The sequence below is a fragment of the Salarias fasciatus genome, chromosome 23 (genome assembly GCF_902148845.1).
Source record: "Salarias fasciatus chromosome 23, fSalaFa1.1, whole genome shotgun sequence".
NCBI lineage: Eukaryota > Metazoa > Chordata > Actinopteri > Blenniiformes > Blenniidae > Salarias > Salarias fasciatus.
Genome location: NC_043766.1, coordinates 37,551,164 through 37,570,283, shown reverse-complemented (window position 1 = coordinate 37,570,283; position 19,120 = coordinate 37,551,164).

Here is a 19,120-nt window from a genome sequence, read left to right as displayed (position 1 = left end):
TGGAGATATCTCATTTGTGACCCTCTCAGCTGTCTGGAGCACAGGCCCACCCAAAATATTAAGCAGAATCTCAGGTCTGCACAATTATCGCTAAATATATGCATATTAGAAGCAACCATAACTTCCCGGAAAAAAGTTAGATTTTGATAAAAGCAGCATTGTTGCACAGTGCTTGTCTTGGCCATTCTGGAGATATCTCATTTGTGACCCTCTCAGCTGTCTGGAGCACAGGCCCACCCAAAATATTAATGTCAATTTCAGTTCTGCACAACAATCGCTAAATGTATGCATATGAGAAGCAACCATAACTTCCCGGAAAAAAGTCAGATTTTGATAAAAGCAGCATTGGTGCACAGTGCTTGTCTTTTCCTGTCTGGAGATATCTCATTTGTGACCTTTTCAGCTGTCTGGAGCACAGGCCCACCCAAAATATTAGGCAGAATTTCAGGTCTGCGCAATAATCGCAAAATGTATGCATAATAGAAGCAACCATAACTTCCCCAAAAATGGTTAGATTTTGATAAAAGCAGCATTGTTGCACAGTGCTTATCTTTTCCTGTCTGGAGATATCTCATTTGTGACCCTCTCAGCTGTCTGGAGCACAGGCCCACCCAAAATATTAAGAAGAATTTCAGGTCTGCACAATAATCGCTAAATATATGCATATTAGAAGCAACCTTAAGTTCCCGGAAAAAAGTCAGATTTTGATAAAAGCAGCATTGTTGCACAGTGCATGTGTTTTCCTGTCTGGAGATGTCTCATTTGTGACCCTCTCAGCTGTCTGGAGCACAGGCCTACCAACAATATTAAGCAGAATTTCAGGTCTGCACAATCATCGATAAATGTATGCATATTAGAAGCAACCATAACTTCCCCGAAACAGCTGAGATTTTGATAAAAGCAGCATTGTTACACAATCCTTGTCTTGCCCTTTCTGGAGATATCTCATTTGTGACCCTCTCAGCTGTCTGGAGCACAGGCCCACCCAAAATATTAGGCAGAATTTCAGGTCTGCACAATAATCGCTAAATGTATGCATAATAGAAGCAACCATAACTTCCCCAAAAATGGTTAGATTTTGATAAAAGCAGCATTGTTGCACAGTGCTTGTCTTTTCCTGTCTGGAGATATCTCATTTGTGACCTTTTCAGCTGTCTGGAGCACAGGCCCACCCAAAATATTAATGTCAATTTCAGGTCTTCACAATAATCGCTAAATGTATGCATATTAGAAGCAAACATAACTTCCCCCAAAATGGTCAGATTTTGATGAAACCAGCATTGTTGCACAGTGCTTGTCTTGGCCTTTCGGAGGATATCTCATTTGTGACCCTCTCAGCTGTCTGGAGCACAGGCCCACCCAAAATATTAAGCAGAATTTCAGGTCTGCACAATAATCGCCAAATGTATGCATATTAGAAGCAACCATAACTTCCCCAAAACAGCTCAGATTTTGATAAAACCAGCATTGTTGCACAGTGCTTTTCTTGGCCTGTCTGGAGATATCTCATTTGTGAGCCTCTCAGCTGTCTGGAGCACAGGCCCACCCAAAGTATTAAGCAGAATTTCAGGTCTGCTGAATAATCGCTAAATTTATGCAAAATAGAAGCAACCATAACGTCCCCAAAACAGCTCAGATTTTGACGAAACTAGGATTGCTGCACAGGGCCAGTCTTGGCCGTCCTGAAGATATCTCATTTGTGACCCTCTGAGCTGTCTGGAGCACAGGCCCACCCAAAATATTAAGGAGAATTTCAGGTCTGCACAACAATCGCTAAATATATGCATATTAGAAGCCACCACAACTTCCCGGAAAAAAGTCAGATTTTGATAAAAGCAGCATTGTTGCACAGTGCTTGTCTTGGCCATTCTGGAGATATCTCATTTGTGACCCTCTCAGCTGTCTGGAGCACAGGCCCACCCAAAATATTAAGCAGAATTTCAGGTCTGCACCATAAACGCTAAATGTATGCATAATGAAAGCAACCATAACTTCCCCGAAACAGCTCAGATTTTGATGAAACCAGCATTGTTGCACAGTGCTTGTCTTTTCCTGTCTGAAGATATCTCATTTGTGACCTTCTGAGCTGTCTGGAGCACAGGCCCACCCAAAATATTAATGTAAATTTCAGGTCTGCACAATAATCGCTAAATGTATACATATTAGACGCAACCATAACTTTCCCGAAACAGCTCAGATTTTGATGAAACCAGCATTGTTGCACAGTGCTTGTCTTGCCCTGTCTGGAGATATCTCATTTGTGACCTTCTCAGCTGTCTGGAGCACAGGCCCACCCAAAATATTAGGCAGAATTTCAGGTCTTTACAATAATCGCTAAATGTATGCATAATAGAAGCAACCATAACTTCCACAAAAATGGTTAGATTTTGATAAAAGCAGCATTGTTGCACAGTGCTTGTCTTGGCTTTTCTGGAGATATCTCATTTGTGACCCTCTGAGCTGTGTGGAGCACAGGCCCACCCAAAATATTAAGCAGAATTTCAGGTCTGCACAATAATTGCTAAATATATGCATATTAGAAGCAACCATAACTTCCCCAAAACAGCTGAGATTTTGATAAAAGCAGCATTGTTGCACAATGCTTCTCTTGGACTGTCTGGAGATATCACATTTGTGATCTTTTCAGCTGTCTGGAGCACAGGCCCACCCAAAACTATTAAGCAGAAATTCAGTTCTGCACAACAATCGCTAAATGTATGAATAATAGACGCAACCGTAACTTCCCGGAAAAAAGACAGATTTTGATAAAAGCAGCATTGTTGCACAGTGCTGGTCTTGGCCTGTCTGGAGATATCTCATTTGTGACCCTCTGAGCTGCATGGAGCACAGGCCGACCGAAAATATTAAGCAGAATTTCAGGTCTGCACAATAATCGCGAAATGTATGCATATTAAAAGCAACCATAACTTCCCCCAAAATGGTCACATTTTGATGAAACCAGCATTGTTCCACAGTGCTTGTTTTGGTCTTCCGGAGGATATCTCATTTGTGACCCTCTGAGTTGTCTGGAGCACAGGCCCACCCAAAATATTATTCAGAATTTCAGGTCTGCACAGTAATCGCTATATGTATGCATAATAGAAGCAACCATAACTTCCCCAAAAATGGTTAGATTTTAATAAAAGCAGCACTGTTGCACAGTGGTTGTCTTTTCCTATCTGGAGATATCTCATTTGTGACCTTTTCAGCTGTCTGGAGCACAGGCCCAACCAAAATATTAATGTCAATTTCAAGTGTTCACAATAATCACTAATGTATGCATATAAGAGGCAACCATAACTTCCCGGAAAAAAGTCATATTCTGATAAAAACAGCATTGTTGCACAGTGCTGGTCTTGGCCTGTCTGGAGATATCTCATTTGTGACCCTCTCAGCTGTCTGGAGCACAGGTCCACCCAAAATATTAAGCAGAATTTCAGGTCTGCACAATAAACGCTAAATGTATGCATAATGAAAGCAACCATAACTTCCCCGAAACAGCTCAGATTTTGATGAAACCAGCATTGTTGCACAGTGCTTGGCTTGGCCATTCTGGAGATATCTCATTTGTGACCCTCTGAGCTGTCTGGAGCACAGGCCCACCCAAAATATTAAGCAGAATTTCAGGTCTGCACAATAATCGATAAATATATGCATATTAGAAGCAACCATAAGTTCCCGGAAAAAAGTCAGATTTTGATAAAAGCAGCATTGTTGCAAAGTGATTGTCTTTTCCTGTCTGGAGATATCTCATTTGTGACCCTCTCAGCTGTCTGGAGCACAGGCCTACCAACAATATTAAGCAGAATTTCAGGTCTGCACAACAATCGCTAAATGTGTGCATATTAGAAGCAACCGTAACTTCCCAAAAAAAGGTTAGATTTTGATGAAACCAGCATTGTTGCACAGTGCTTGTCTTGGCCTTTCTGGAGATATCTCATTTGTGACCCTCTCAGCTGTCTGGAGCACAGGCCCACCCAAAACACTCAGCAGAATTTCAGGTCTGCAAAATAATCGCTAAATGTATACATATTAGAAGCAACCATAACTTCCCCGAAACAGCTGAGATTTTGATAAAAGCAGCATTGTTACACAATCCTTGTCTTGCCCTTTCTGGAGATATCTCATTTGTGACCCTCTCAGCTGTCTGGAGCACAGGCCCACCCAAAATATTAATGTCAATTTCAGGTCTACACAACAATCGCGAAATGTGTGCATATTAGAAGCAACCGTAACTTCCCAAAAAAAGGTTAGATTTTGATGAAACCAGCATTGTTGCACAGTGCTTGTCTTGGCCTTTCTGGAGTTATCTCATCTGTGACCCTCTCAGCTGTCTGGAGCACAGGCCCACCCAAAATATTAATGTCAATTTCAGGTCTACACAACAATCGCGAAATGTGTGCATATTAGAAGCAACCGTAACTTCCCAAAAAAAGGTTAGATTTTGATGAAACCAGCATTGTTGCACAGTGCTTGTCTTGGCCTTTCTGGAGTTATCTCATCTGTGACCCTCTCAGCTGTCTGGAGCACAGGCCCACCCAAAATATTAAGCAGAATTTCAGGTCTGCACAACAATCGCTAAATGTGTGCATATTAGAAGCAACCGTAACTTCCCAAAAAAAGGTTAGATTTTGATGAAACCAGCATTGTTGCACAGTGCTTGTCTTGGCCTTTCTGGAGTTATCTCATCTGTGACCCTCTCAGCTGTCTGGAGCACAGGCCCACCCAAAATATTAAGCAGAATTTCAGGTATGCACAACAATCGCTAAATGTATGCATAATAGAAGCAACCATAACTTCCCCCAAAATGGTCAGATTTTGATGAAACCAGCATTGTTGCACAGTGCTTGCCTTGGCCTTTCTGGAGATATCTCATTTGTGACCCTCTGAGCTGTCGAGAGCACAGGTCCACCCAAAATATTAATGTCAATTTCAGGTCTGCACAACAATCGCTAAATGTGTGCATATTAGAAGCAACCGTAACTTCCCCAAAACAGCTCAGATTTTGATAAAACCAGCATTGTTGCACAGTGCTTGTCTTGGCCATTCTGGAGATATCTCATTTGTGACCCTCTCAGCTGTCTGGAGCACAGGCCCACCCAAAATATTAAGCAGAATTTCAGGTCTGCACAATAATCGCGAAATGTATGCATAATAGAAGCAACCATAACTTCCCGGAAAAAAGTGAGATCTTGATAAAAGCAGCATTGTTGCACAGTGCCTGTCATTTCCTGTCTGGAGATATCTCATTTGTGACCCTCTCAGCTGTCTGGAGCACAGGCCCACCCAAAATATTAAGCAGAACTTCAGGTCTGCAGTATAAACGCTAAATGTATGCATAATGAAAGCAACTATAACTTCCCCGAAACAGCTCAGATTTTGATGAAACCAGCATTGTTGCGCAGTGCTTGTCTTTTCCTGTCTGGAGATATCTCATTTGTGACCCTCTCAGCTGTCTGGAGCACAGGCCCACCCAAAATATTAAGCAGAACTTCAGGTCTGCAGTATAAACGCTAAATGTATGCATAATGAAAGCAACTATAACTTCCCCGAAACAGCTCAGATTTTGATGAAACCAGCATTGTTGCACAGTGCTTGTCTTTTCCTGTCTGGAGATATCTCATTTGTGACCCTCTCAGCTGTCTGGAGTACAGGCCCACCCAAAATATTAAGCAGAATTTCAGGTCTGCACAATTATCGCTAAATGTATGCATATGAGAAGCAACCATAACTTCCCCAAAACTGTTCAGATTTTGATGAAACCAGCATTGTTACACAGTGCTTGTCTTGGCCTGTCTGGAGATATCTCATTTGTGACCCTCTCAGCTGTCTGGAGCACAGGCCCACCCAAAATATTAAGCAGAATTTCAGGTCTGCACAATTATCGCGAAATGTATGTATAATAGAAGCAAACATAACTTCCCGGAAAATGGTTAGATTTTGATAAAAGCAGCATTGTTGCACAGTGCTGGTCTTGGCCATTCTGGAGATATCTCATTTGTGACCCTCTCAGCTGTCTGGAGCACAGGTCCACCCAAAATATTAAGCAGAATTTCAGGTCTGCACAATAAACGCTAAATGTATGCATAATGAAAGCAACCATAACTTCCCCGAAACAGCTCAGATTTTGATGAAACCAGCATTGTTGCACAGTGCTTGGCTTGGCCATTCTGGAGATATCTCATTTGTGACCCTCTGAGCTGTCTGGAGCACAGGCCCACCCAAAATATTAAGCAGAATTTCAGGTCTGCACAATAATCGATAAATATATGCATATTAGAAGCAACCATAAGTTCCCGGAAAAAAGTCAGATTTTGATAAAAGCAGCATTGTTGCAAAGTGATTGTCTTTTCCTGTCTGGAGATATCTCATTTGTGACCCTCTCAGCTGTCTGGAGCACAGGCCTACCAACAATATTGAGCAGAATTTCAGGTCTGCACAATCGATAAATGTATCCAGATTAGAAGCAACCATAACTTCAACGAAACAGCTCAGATTTTGATAAAAGCAGCATTGTTACACAATCCTTGTCTTGCAATTTCTGGAGATATCTCATTTGTGACCCTCTGAGCTGTCTGGAGCACAGGCCCACCCAAAATGTTAATGTCAATTTCAGGTCTGCACAACAATCGCTAAATGTATGAATATTAGACGGAACCGTAACTTCCCGGAAAAAAGTCAAATTTTGATAAAAGCAGCATTGTTGCACAGTGCTGGTCTTGGCCTGTCTGGAGATATCTCATTTGTGACCGTCTGAGCTGTCTAGAGCACAGGCCCACCCAAAATATTAATGTCAATTTCAGGTCTTCACAATAATCGCTAAATGTATGCATATTAGAAGCAACCATAACTTCCCCGAAACAGCTCAGATTTTGATGAAACCAGCATTGTTGCACAGTGCTGGTCTTGGCCTGTCTGGAGATATCTCATTTGTGACCGTCTGAGCTGTCTAGAGCACAGGCCCACCCAAAATATTAAGCAGAATTTCAGGTCTGCACAATAATTGCTAAATATATGCATATTAGAAGCAACCATAACTTCCCCAAAACAGCTGAGATTTTGAAAAAAGCAGCATTGTTACACAATCTTTGTCTTGCCCTTTCTGGAGATATCTCATTTGTGACCGTCTCAGCTGTCTGGAGCACAGGCCCACCCAAAATATTAGGCAGAATTTCAGGTTTGCACAATAATCGCTAAATGTGTGCATATTAGAAGCAACCGTAACTTCCCCAAAACCGCTCCGATTTTGATAAAACCAGCATTGTTGCACAGTGCTGGTCTTGCCCTTTCTGGAGATATCTCATTTGTGACCCTCTCAGCTGTCTAGAGCACAGGCCCACCCAAAATATTAAGCAGAATTTCAGGTCTGCACAATAATCGCCAAATGTATGCATATTAGAAGCAACCATAACTTCCCCAAAACCGCTCCGATTTTGATAAAACCAGCATTGTTGCACAGTGCCTGTCTTTTCCTGTCTGAAGATATCTCATTTGTGACCCTCTCAGCTGTCTGGAGCACAGGCCCACCCAGAATATTAATGTCAATTTCAGGTTTGCACAACAATCGCTAAATGTGTGCATATTAGAAGCAACCATAACTTCCCCAAAAAAGGTTAGATTTTGATGAAACCAGCATTGTTGCACAATGCTTGTCTTGGCCTTTTGGAGGATATCTCATTTGTGATCCTCTCAGCTGTCTGGAGCACAGGCCCACCCAAAATATTAAGCAGAACTTCAGGTCTGCACAATTATCGCTAAATATATGCATATTAGAAGCAACCATAACTTCCCGCAAAAAAGTCAGATTTTGATAAAAGCAGCATTGTTGCACAGTGGTTGTCTTTTCCTGTCTGAAGATATCTCATTTGTGACCTTTTCAGCTGTCTGGAGCACAGGCCGACCGAAAATATGAAGCAGTATTTCAGGTCTGCACAATAATCGCTAAATGTATGCATATTAAAAGCAACCATAACTTCCCCCAAAATGGTCAGATTTTGATGAAACCAGCATTGTTGCACAGTGCTTGTCTTGGCCTTTTGGAGGATATCTCATTTGTGATCCTCTCAGCTGTCTGGAGCACAGGCCTACCCAAAATATTAAGCAGAATTTCAGGTCTGCACAATAATCGCTAAATGTATGCATAATAGAAGCAACCATAACTTCCCCAAAACAGCTCAGATTTTGACCAAACCAGCATTGCTGCACAGGGCCAGTCTTGACCGTCCTAAAGATATCTCATTTGTGACCCTCTCAGCTGTCTGGAGCACAGGCAGACCCAAAATATTAAGGAGAATATCAGGTCTGCACGACAATCGCTAAATGTATGCATATTAAAAGCAACCATAACTTCCCCAAAACAGCTGAGATTTTGATAAAAGCAGCATTGTTACACAATCCTTGTCTTGCCCTTTCTTGAGATATCTCATTTGTGACCGTCTCAGCTGTTTGGAGCACAGGCCCACCCAAAATATTAAGCAGAATTTCAGGTCTGCACATTAATCGCCAAATGTATGCATATTAGAAGCAACCATAACTTCCCCAAAACAGCTCAGATTTTGATAAAACTAGCATTGTTGCACAGTGCTTGTCTTGGCCATTCTGGAGATATCTCATTTGTGACCCTCTCAGCTGTCTGGAGCACAGGCCCAACCAAAATATTAATGTCAATTTCAGGTCTGCACATTAATCGCTAAATGTATGCATATTAGAAGCAGCCATAACGTCCACAAAACAGCTCCGATTTTGATAAAACTAGCATTGTTGCACAGTGCTTGTCTTGGCCATTCTGGAGATATCTCATTTGTGACCCTCTGAGCTGTCGAGAGCACAGGCCCACCCAAAATATTAATGTAAATTTCAGGTCTGCACAACAATCGCTAAAGGTATGCATATTAGAAGCAACCATAACTTTCCCAAAACAGTTCAGATGTTGATAAAAGTAGCATTGTTTCACAGTGCTGGTCTTGGCCTGTCTGGAGATATCTCATTTGTTATCTTTTCAGCTGTCTGGAGCACAGGCCCACCCAAAATATTAAGCAGAACTTCAGGTCTGCACAATTATCGCTAAATATATGCACAATAGAAGCAACCATAACTTCCCGGAAAAAAGTCAGATTTTGATAAAAGCAGCATTGTTACACAATCCTTGTCTTGCCCTTTCTGGAGATATCTCATTTGTGACCGTCTCAGCTGTTTGGAGCACAGGCCCACCCAAAATATTAAGCAGAACTTCAGGTCTGCACAATTATCGCTAAATATATGCATATTAGAAGCAACCATAACTTCCCGCAAAAAAGTCAGATTTTTATAAAAGCTGCATTGTTGCACAGTGCTTGTCTTTTCCTGTCTGAAGATATCTCATTTGTGACCTTTTCAGCTGTCTTGAGCACAGGCCGACAGAAAATATGAAGCAGTATTTCAGGTCTGCACAATAATCGCTAAATGTATGCATATTAAAAGCAACCATAACTTCCCCCAAAATGGTCAGATTTTGATGAAACCAGCATTGTTGCACAGTGCTTGTCTTGGCCTTTTGGAGGATATCTCATTTGTGACCCTCTGAGCTGTCTGGAGCACAGGCCCACCCAAAATATTAAGCAGAGTTTCAGGTCTGCACAATAAACGCTAAATGTATACATATTAGACGCAACCATAACTTCCCCGAAACAGCTCAGATTTTGATGGAACCAGAATTGTTGCACAGTGCTTGTCTTGGCCTTTCTGAAGATATCTCATTTGTGACCCTCTCAGCTGTCTGGAGCACAGGCCCACCCAAAATATTAAGCAGAATTTCAGGTATGCACAATAATTGCTAAATATATGCATATTAGAAGCAAACATAAGTTCCCGGAAAAAAGTCAGATTTTGATGAAACCAGCATTGTTGCGCAGTGCTGGTCTTGGCCTGTCTGGAGATATATCATTTGTGATCCTCTCAGCTGTCTGGAGCACAGGCCCACCCAAAATAATAAGCAGAACTTCAGGTCTGCACATTAATCGCCAAATGTATGCATATTAGAAGCAACCATAACTTCCCCAAAACAGCTCAGATTTTGATAAAACTAGCATTGTTGCACAGTGCTTGTCTTGGCCATTCTGGAGATATCTCATTTGTGACCCTCTCAGCTGTCTGGAGCACAGGCCCAACCAAAATATTAAGCAGAATTTCAGGTCTGCACATTAATCGCTAAATGTATGCATATTAGAAGCAGCCATAACGTCCACAAAACAGCTCCGATTTTGATAAAACCAGCATTGTTGCACAGTGCTTGTCTTGCCCGTTCTGGATATATCTCATTTGTGACCCTCTGAGCTGTCGAGAGCACAGGCCCACCCAAAATATTAATGTAAATTTCAGGTCTGCACAACAATCGCTAAAGGTATGCATATTAGAAGCAACCATAACTTTCCCAAAACAGTTCAGATGTTGATAAAAGTAGCATTGTTTCACAATGCTGGTCTTGGCCTGTCTGGAGATATCTCATTTGTTATCTTTTCAGCTGTCTGGAGCACAGGCCCACCCAAAATATTAAGCAGAACTTCAGGTCTGCACAATTATCGCTAAATATATGCACAATAGAAGCAACCATAACTTCCCGGAAAAAAGTCAGATTTTGATAAAAGCAGCATTGTTACACAATCCTTGTCTTGCCCTTTCTGGAGATATCTCATTTGTGACCCTCTCAGCTGTCTGGAGCACAGGCCCACCCAAAATATTAGGCAGAATTTCAGGTTTGCACAACAATCGCTAAATGTATGCATAATAGAATCAACCATAACTTCCCCAAAAAAGGTTAGATTTTGATGAAACCAGCATTGTTGCACAGTGCTTGTCTTTTCCTGTCTGAAGATATCTCATTTGTGACCTTTTCAGTTGTCTGGAGCACAGGCCGACCGAAAATATGAAGCAGTATTTCAGGTCTGCACAATAATCGCTAAATGTATGCATATTAAAAGCAACCATAACTTCCCCCAAAATGGTCAGATTTTGATGAAACCAGCATTGTTGCACAGTGCTTGTCTTGGCCTTTTGGAGGATATCTCATTTGTGATCCTCTCAGCTGTCTGGAGCACAGGCCTACCCAAAATATTAGGCAGAATTTCAGGTCTGCACAATAATCGCTAAATGTATGCATAATAGAAACAACCATAACTTCCCCAAAACAGCTCAGATTTTGACCAAACCAGCATTGCTGCACAGGGCCAGTCTTGACCGTCCTAAAGATATCTCATTTGTGACCCTCTCAGCTGTCTGGAGCACAGGCAGACCCAAAATATTAAGGAAAATATCAGGTCTGCACGACAATCGCTAAATGTATGCATATTAAAAGCAACCATAACTTCCTCAAAAAAAGTCAGATATTGATGAAAGCAGCATTGTTGCACAGTGCTTGTCTTGGCCATTCTGGAGATATCTCATTTGTGACCCTCTCAGCCGTCTGGAGCACAGGCCCAACCAAAATATTAAGCAGAATTTCAGGTCTGCACATTAATCGCTAAATGTATGCATATTAGAAGCAGCCATAACGTCCACAAAACAGCTCCGATTTTGATAAAACCAGCATTGTTGCACAGTGCTTGTCTTGCCCGTTCTGGATATATCTCATTTGTGACCCTCTGAGCTGTCGAGAGCACAGGCCCACCCAAAATATTAATGTAAATTTCAGGTCTGCACAACAATCGCTAAAGGTATGCATATTAGAAGCAACCATAACTTCCCCAAAAATGGTTAGATTTTGATAAAAGCAGCATTGTTGCACAGTGCTTGTCTTTTCCTGTCTGGAGATATCTCATTTGTGACCTTTTCAGCTGTCTGGAGCACAGGCCCACCCAAAATATTAATGTCAATTTCAGGTCTTCACAATAATCGCTAAATGTATGCATATTAGAAGCAAACATAACTTCCCCCAAAATGGTCAGATTTTGATGAAACCAGCATTGTTGCACAGTGCTTGTCTTGGCCTTTCGGAGGATATCTCATTTGTGACCCTCTCAGCTGTCTGGAGCACAGGCCCACCCAAAATATTAAGCAGAATTTCAGGTCTGCACAATAATCGCTAAATGTATGCATATTAAAAGCAAACATAACTTCCCCCAAAATGGTCAGATTTTGATGAAACCAGCATTGTTGCACAGTGCTTGTCTTGGCCTTTCGGAGGATATCTCATTTGTGACCCTCTCAGCTGTCTGGAGCACAGGCCCACCCAAAATATTAAGAAGAATTTCAGGTCTGCACAATAATCGCTAAATATATGCATATTAGAAGCAACCTTAAGTTCCCGGAAAAAAGTCAGATTTTGATAAAAGCCGCATTGTTGCACAGTGCTTGTGTTTTCCTGTCTGGAGATGTCTCATTTGTGACCCTCTCAGCTGTCTGGAGCACAGGCCGACCGAAAATATTAAGCAGAATGTCAGGTCTGCACAATAATCGCTAAATGTATGCATATTAGAAGCAACCATAACTTCCCCAAAACAGCTCAGATTTTGATAAAACCAGCATTGTTGCACAGTGCTTTTCTTGGCCTGTCTGGAGATATCTCATTTGTGAGCCTCTCAGCTGTCTGGAGCACAGGCCCACCCAAAGTATTAAGCAGAATTTCAGGTCTGCTGAATAATCGCTAAATTTATGCAAAATAGAAGCAACCATAACGTCCCCAAAACAGCTCAGATTTTGACGAAACTAGGATTGCTGCACAGGGCCAGTCTTGGCCGTCCTGAAGATATCTCATTTGTGACCCTCTGAGCTGTCTGGAGCACAGGCCCACCCAAAATATTAAGGAGAATTTCAGGTCTGCACAACAATCGCTAAATATATGCATATTAGAAGCCACCACAACTTCCCGGAAAAAAGTCAGATTTTGATAAAAGCAGCATTGTTGCACAGTGCTTGTCTTGGCCATTCTGGAGATATCTCATTTGTGACCCTCTCAGCTGTCTGGAGCACAGGCCCACCCAAAATATTAAGCAGAATTTCAGGTCTGCACCATAAACGCTAAATGTATGCATAATGAAAGCAACCATAACTTCCCCGAAACAGCTCAGATTTTGATGAAACCAGCATTGTTGCACAGTGCTTGTCTTTTCCTGTCTGAAGATATCTCATTTGTGACCTTCTGAGCTGTCTGGAGCACAGGCCCACCCAAAATATTAAGCAGAACGTCAGCTCTGCACAATAAACGCTAAATGTATGCATAATGAAAGCAAAGATAACTTCCCCAAAATAGCTCAGGCTGTGATGAAACCAGCATTGTTGCACAGTGCTTTTCTTGGTCTGTCTGGAAAAATCTCATTTGTGACCCTCTCAGCTGTCTGGAGCACAGGCCCACCCAAAATATTAATGTCAATTTCAGGTCTGCACAATAATCGCTAAATGTATACATATTAGACGCAACCATAACTTTCCCGAAACAGCTCAGATTTTGATGAAACCAGCATTGTTGCACAGTGCTTGTCTTGCCCTGTCTGGAGATATCTCATTTGTGACCTTCTCAGCTGTCTGGAGCACAGGCCCACCCAAAATATTAGGCAGAATTTCAGGTCTTCACAATAATCGCTAAATGTATGCATAATAGAAGCAACCATAACTTCCACAAAAATGGTTAGATTTTGATAAAAGCAGCATTGTTGCACAGTGCTTGTCTTGGCTTTTCTGGAGATATCTCATTTGTGACCCTCTGAGCTGTGTGGAGCACAGGCCCACCCAAAATATTAAGCAGAATTTCAGGTCTGCACAATAATTGCTAAATATATGCATATTAGAAGCAACCATAACTTCCCCAAAACAGCTGAGATTTTGATAAAAGCAGCATTGTTGCACAATGCTTCTCTTGGACTGTCTGGAGATATCACATTTGTGATCTTTTCAGCTGTCTGGAGCACAGGCCCACCCAAAACTATTAAGCAGAAATTCAGTTCTGCACAACAATCGCTAAATGTATGAATAATAGACGCAACCGTAACTTCCCGGAAAAAAGACAGATTTTGATAAAAGCAGCATTGTTGCACAGTGCTGGTCTTGGCCTGTCTGGAGATATCTCATTTGTGACCCTCTGAGCTGCATGGAGCACAGGCCGACCGAAAATATTAAGCAGAATTTCAGGTCTGCACAATAATGGCTAAATGTATGCATATTAAAAGCAACCATAACTTCCCCCAAAATGGTCACATTTTGATGAAACCAGCATTGTTCCACAGTGCTTGTTTTGGTCTTCCGGAGGATATCTCATTTGTGACCCTCTGAGTTGTCTGGAGCACAGGCCCACCCAAAATATTATTCAGAATTTCAGGTCTGCACAGTAATCGCTATATGTATGCATAATAGAAGCAACCATAACTTCCCCAAAAATGGTTAGATTTTAATAAAAGCAGCACTGTTGCACAGTGGTTGTCTTTTCCTATCTGGAGATATCTCATTTGTGACCTTTTCAGCTGTCTGGAGCACAGGCCCACCCAAAATATTAATGTCAATTTCAAGTGTTCACAATAATCACTAATGTATGCATATAAGAGGCAACCATAACTTCCCGGAAAAAAGTCATATTCTGATAAAAACAGCATTGTTGCACAGTGCTGGTCTTGGCCTGTCTGGAGATATCTCATTTGTGACCCTCTCAGCTGTCTGGAGCACAGGCCCACCCAAAACACTAAGCAGAATTTCAGGTCTGCAAAATAATCGCTAAATGTATACATATTAGAAGCAACCATAACTTCCCCGAAACAGCTGAGATTTTGATAAAAGCAGCATTGTTACACAATCCTTGTCTTGCCCTTTCTGGAGATATCTCATTTGTGACCCTCTCAGCTGTCTGGAGCACAGGCCCCCTAAAATATTGAGCAGAATTTCAGGTCTGCACAACAATCGCTAAATGTATGCATAATAGAAGCAACCATAACTTCCCCCAAAATGGTCAGATTTTGATGAAACCAGCATTGTTGCACAGTGCTTGCCTTGGCCTTTCTGGAGATATCTCATTTGTGACCCTCTGAGCTGTCGAGAGCACAGGTCCACCCAAAATATTAATGTCAATTTCAGGTCTGCACAACAATCGCTAAATGTGTGCATATTAGAAGCAACCGTAACTTCCCCAAAACAGCTCAGATTTTGATAAAACCAGCATTGTTGCACAGTGCTTGTCTTGGCCATTCTGGAGATATCTCATTTGTGACCCTCTCAGCTGTCTGGAGCACAGGCCCACCCAAAATATTAAGCAGAATTTCAGGTCTGCACAATAATCGCGAAATGTATGCATAATAGAAGCAACCATAACTTCCCGGAAAAAAGTGAGATTTTGATAAAAGCAGCATTGTTGCACAGTGCCTGTCATTTCCTGTCTGGAGATATCTCATTTGTGACCCTCTCAGCTGTCTGGAGCACAGGCCCACCCAAAATATTCAGCAGAACTTCAGGTCTGCAGTATAAACGCTAAATGTATGCATAATGAAAGCAACTATAACTTCCCCGAAACAGCTCAGATTTTGATGAAACCAGCATTGTTGCGCAGTGCTTGTCTTTTCCTGTCTGGAGATATCTCATTTGTGACCCTCTCAGCTGTCTGGAGCACAGGCCCACCCAAAATATTAAGCAGAACTTCAGGTCTGCAGTATAAACGCTAAATGTATGCATAATGAAAGCAACTATAACTTCCCCGAAACAGCTCAGATTTTGATGAAACCAGCATTGTTGCACAGTGCTTGTCTTTTCCTGTCTGGAGATATCTCATTTGTGACCCTCTCAGCTGTCTGGAGTACAGGCCCTCCCAAAATATTAAGCAGAATTTCAGGTCTGCACAATTATCGCTAAATGTATGCATATGAGAAGCAACCATAACTTCCCCAAAACTGTTCAGATTTTGATGAAACCAGCATTGTTACACAATGCTTGTCTTGGCCTGTCTGGAGATATCTCATTTGTGATCTTTTCAGCTGTCTGGAGCACAGGCCCACCCAAAATATTAATGTAAATTTCAGGTCTGCACAATAATCGCTAAATGTGTGCATATTAGAAGCAACCATAACTTCCCCAAAAATGGTTAGATTTTGATGGAACCATCATTGCTCCACAGTGCTTGTGTTGGCCTTTCTGGAGCTATCTCATTTGTGACCCTCTCAGCTGTCTGGAGCACAGGCCCACCCAAAATATTAAGCAGAATTTCAGGTCTGCACAATTATCGCTAAATGTATGCATATGAGAAGCAACCATAACTTCCCCAAAACTGTTCAGATTTTGATGAAACCAGCATTGTTACACAGTGCTTGTCTTGGCCTGTCTGGAGATATCTCATTTGTGACCCTCTCAGCTGTCTGGAGCACAGGCCCACCCAAAATATTAAGCAGAATTTCAGGTCTGCACAATAATCGCGAAATGTATGCATAATAGAAGCAAACATAACTTCCCGGAAAATGGTTAGATTTTGATAAAAGCAGCATTGTTGCACAGTGCTGGTCTTGGCCATTCTGGAGATATCTCATTTGTGACCCTCTCAGCTGTCTGGAGCACAGGTCCACCCAAAATATTAAGCAGAATTTCAGGTCTGCACAATAAACGCTAAATGTATGCATAATGAAAGCAACCATAACTTCCCCGAAACAGCTCAGATTTTGATGAAACCAGCATTGTTGCACAGTGCTTGGCTTGGCCATTCTGGAGATATCTCATTTGTGACCCTCTGAGCTGTCTGGAGCACAGGCCCACCCAAAATATTAAGCAGAATTTCAGGTCTGCACAATAATCGATAAATATATGCATATTAGAAGCAACCATAAGTTCCCGTTAAAAAGTCAGATTTTGATAAAAGCAGCATTGTTGCAAAGTGATTGTCTTTTCCTGTCTGGAGATATCTCATTTGTGACCCTCTCAGCTGTCTGGAGCACAGGCCTACCAACAATATTGAGCAGAATTTCAGGTCTGCACAATCGATAAATGTATCCAGATTAGAAGCAACCATAACTTCAACGAAACAGCTCAGATTTTGATAAAAGCAGCATTGTTACACAATCCTTGTCTTGCAATTTCTGGAGATATCTCATTTGTGACCCTCTGAGCTGTCTGGAGCACAGGCCCACCCAAAATGTTAATGTCAATTTCAGGTCTGCACAACAATCGCTAAATGTATGAATATTAGACGGAACCGTAACTTCCCGGAAAAAAGTCAAATTTTGATAAAAGCAGCATTGTTGCACAGTGCTGGTCTTGGCCTGTCTGGAGATATCTCATTTGTGACCGTCTGAGCTGTCGAGAGCACAGGCCCACCCAAAATATTAATGTCAATTTCAGGTCTTCACAATAATCGCTAAATGTATGCATATTAGAAGCAACCATAACTTCCCCGAAACAGCTCAGATTTTGATGAAACCAGCATTGTTGCACAGTGCTGGTCTTGGCCTGTCTGGAGATATCTCATTTGTGACTGTCTGAGCTGTCTAGAGCACAGGCCCACCCAAAATATTAAGCAGAATTTCAGGTCTGCACAATAATTGCTAAATATATGCATATTAGAAGCAACCATAACTTCCCCAAAACAGCTGAGATTTTGAAAAAAGCAGCATTGTTACACAATCCTTGTCTTGCCCTTTCTGGAGATATCTCATTTGTGACCGTCTCAGCTGTCTGGAGCACAGGCCCACCCAAAATATTAGGCAGAATTTCAGGTTTGCACAATAATCGCTAAATGTGTGCATATTAGAAGCAACCGTAACTTCCCCAAAACCACTCCGATTTTGATAAAACCAGCATTGTTGCACAGTGCTGGTCTTGCCCTTTCTGGAGATATCTCATTTGTGACCCTCTCAGCTGTCTAGAGCACAGGCCCACCCAAAATATTAAGCAGAAATTCAGGTCTGCACAATAATCGCCAAATGTATGCATATTAGAAGCAACCACAACTTCCCCAAAAAAGGTTAGATTTTGATGAAACCAGCATTGTTGCACAATGCTTGTCTTGGCCTTTTGGAGGATATCTCATTTGTGATCCTCTCAGCTGTCTGGAGCACAGGCCCACCCAAAATATTAAGCAGAACTTCAGGTCTGCACAATTATCGCTAAATATATGCATATTAGAAGCAACCATAACTTCCCGGAAAAAAGTCAGATTTTGATAAAAGCAGCATTGTTACACAATCCTTGTCTTGCCCTTTCTGGAGATATCTCATTTGTGACCCTCTCAGCTGTCTGGAGCACAGGCCCACCCAAAATATTAGGCAGAATTTCAGGTTTGCACAACAATCGCTAAATGTATGCATAATAGAATCAACCATAACTTCCCCAAAAAAGGTTAGATTTTGATGAAACCAGCATTGTTGCACAGTGCTTGTCTTGCCCTTTCTGGAGATATCTCATTTGTGACCGTCTCAGCTGTTTGGAGCACAGGCCCACCCAAAATATTAAGCAGAACTTCAGGTCTGCACAATTATCGCTAAATATATGCATATTAGAAGCAACCATAACTTCCCGCAAAAAAGTCAGATTTTTATAAAAGCTGCATTGTTGCACAGTGCTTGTCTTTTCCTGTCTGAAGATATCTCATTTGTGACCTTTTCAGCTGTCTTGAGCACAGGCCGACAGAAAATATGAAGCAGTATTTCAGGTCTGCACAATAATCGCTAAATGTATGCATATTAAAAGCAACCATAACTTCCCCCAAAATGGTCAGATTTTGATGAAACCAGCATTGTTGCACAGTGCTTGTCTTGGCCTTTTGGAGGATATCTCATTTGTGATCCTCTCAGCTGTCTGGAGCACAGGCCCACCCAAAATATTAAGCAGAATTTCAGGTCTGCACAATAATCGCTAAATGTATGCATATTAGAAGCAACCATAACGTCCACAAAACAGCTCCGATTTTGATAAAACCAGCATTGTTGCACAGTGCTTGTCTTGCCCGTTCTGGATATATCTCATTTGTGACCCTCTGAGCTGTCTGGAGCACAGGCCCACCCAAAATATTAAGCAGAGTTTCAGGTCTGCACAATAAACGCTAAATGTATACATATTAGACGCAACCATAACTTCCCCGAAACAGCTCAGATTTTGATAGAACCAGAATTGTTGCACAGTGCTTGTCTTGGCCTTTCTGAAGATATCTCATTTGTGACCCTCTGAGCTGTCTGGAGCACAGGCCCACCCA